The sequence below is a fragment of the Petromyzon marinus genome, unplaced genomic scaffold (assembly GCF_048934315.1).
Source record: "Petromyzon marinus isolate PM22_M1 ecotype Great Lakes invasive population unplaced genomic scaffold, UKy_Petmar_22M1.pri1.0 PM_G_Scaffold_6, whole genome shotgun sequence".
NCBI classification, from domain to species: Eukaryota; Metazoa; Chordata; class Hyperoartia; order Petromyzontiformes; family Petromyzontidae; genus Petromyzon; species Petromyzon marinus.
Window position 1 is genome coordinate 1,030,001 of NW_027423013.1, and position 2,500 is coordinate 1,032,500.

The following is a 2,500-nucleotide window of genomic DNA, read 5'->3' on the forward strand; positions in this document are numbered from 1 at the left end:
CTCTTGTGGCTCACGGGGCTGTTCGGGTCGCACAGAAATCCCTGGGAATGGGAAAACGGGTCATTTTCGTGTTGCCACATTGCGTACGAACCGCATGAAACTTCCAGAGGCATTTGCAGCAGGAATGCATGTGCACTCAAAAACTTCTATATGTTTCACGGATAGACCCCGTGAAACGCTAGAAATTGGCGGGGATGTGTCTCTTGTGGCTCACGGGGCTGTTAGGGTGGCACAGAACTCCCTCGGAATGGGAAAAGGGGTCATTTTCGTGTTGCCACATTGCATAGGAACGCCATGAAACTTCCAGAGGCATTTGCAGCAGAAAGGCACGTGCACTCAAAAATTTTAATATTTTTCACGCATAGACCCCGTCAAACGCTAGAAGTTGGCGGGGATGTCTCTCTTGTGGCTCACGGGGCTGTTAGGGTCGCACAGAAATGCCTCGGAATGGGAAAACGGGTCATTTTTGTGTGGCCACATTGCATAGGAACGGCATGAAACTTCCAGAGGCATTTGCAGCAGGAATGCATGTGCACTCAAAAACGTCTATATTTTTCACGGATAGACCCCGTGAAACGCTATAAATTGGCGGGGATGTCTCTCTTGTGGCTCACGGGCGCTGTTAGTTAGGGTCGCACAGAAATCCCTCGGAATGGGAAAAGGGGTCATTTTCGTGTTGCCACATTGCGTACGAACGGCATGAAACTTCCAGAGGCATCTGCAGCAGAAATGCATGTGCACTCAAAAACGTCTATATTTTTCACGGATAGACCCCGTGAAACGCTAGAAATTGGCGGGGATGTGTCTCTTGTGGCTCACGGGGCTGTTAGGGTCGCACAGAAATCCCTCGGAATGGGAAAACGGGTCATTTTCGTGTTGCCACAATTGGCATACGAACGGCATGAAACTTCCAGAGGCATTTGCAGCAGAAATGCATGTGCACTCAAAAACGTGAATATTTTTTCACGGATAGACCCCGTCAAACGCTCGAATTTGGCGGGGATGTTTCTCTTGTGGGTCACGGGGCTGTTCGGCTCGCACAGAACTCCCTTGGTCCACCTGATTCGTGCATACAGGCAGCAACTAAAACTCTGTAAACCTGCTGTGAGGACATCTAAACAGTGGACCAGTGAGGCTGTGGAAGATTTGCGGGCGTGCTTAGACTGTACTGACTGGGATATGTTCACGACTGCTACCAATAGTCTGGATGAACTCACAGAGGCTGTGTACATCAGCTTCTGTGAGGACTGCTGTATCCCAACACGTACCAGGGTGAACTTTAACAACAACAAGCCCTGGTTCTCAGCAAAGCTCAAAAGGTTGAGGTTGGAGAAGGAGGAAGCGTTTAGGAGTGGGGATAGAGACAGATTCAAGGAGTCGAAGAACAGGTTTAGCAAAGCGGTGAGAGAGGCTAAACGACTGTACTCAGAGACACTAAAACACCAGTTCTCTACTAACGACGCTGCTTCTGTCTGCCAAAGGGCTCAGGCACATCACCAACTACAAACCCAGAGCGCCCCACACCACTAACGACTCCCGCCTAGCCAACGACCTGAACGAGTTCTACCGTAGATTTGAAAGACAATTGGACTGTCCTGAACCACCCCTTCCCACCCAAGAGGCCCCATCCCCCACCCATACTACAGAAACGACTCTCTCCTTTCAGGAGGGAGAAGTTAATGGGCTTTTCAAGAGGCAGAATCCACGCAAAGCAGCCGGGCCGGACTCTGTCTCTCCAGCCACCCTCAGGCACTGCGCTGGCCAGCTGTCTCCGGTGTTCACCAACATCTTTAACACCTCCCTGGAGACATGCCATGTACCAGCCTGTCTCAAGTCCTCCACCATCATCGCTGTGCCCAAAAAGCTAAGGCCAACAGGACTAAATGATTACAGACCGGTCGCCCTTACATCTGTGGTAATGAAGTCTTTTGAGCGCCTGCTCCTGGCACACCTCAAAGCCATCACAGACCCTCTCCTGGACCCCCTTCAGTTTGCCTACAGAGCCAACAGGTCTGTGGACGACGCAGTTAACATGGCCCTCCACTTCACCCTACAGCATGTGGACGCCCCAGCATCCTACGCCAGGATCCTGTTTGTGGACTTCAGCTCTGCCTTCAACACCATCATCCCTGCCCTGCTTCAGGACAAGCTCTTCCAGCTGAACGTGCCCTACTCCACCTGCAGGTGGATCACAGACTTCCTCTCTGACAGGAAGCAGTGCGTTAAGCCGGGAACAGAAGTCTCTGACTCCAGGTCCATCAGCACGGGAACTCCTCAGGGCTGCGTCCTTTGCCCACTGCTCTTCTCCCTGTATACCAACAGCTGCGCCTCCAATCATCTGTCCGTCAAACTCTTGAAGTTTGTCGGACGACACCACCCTCATTGGGCTGATCTCTGGTGGGGATGAGTCTGACTATAGGTGGGAAGCTGACAACCTGGTGACCTGGTGTAGCCAGAACAACTTAGAGCTAAATGCTCTAAGGACAGTTGAGATGGTTGT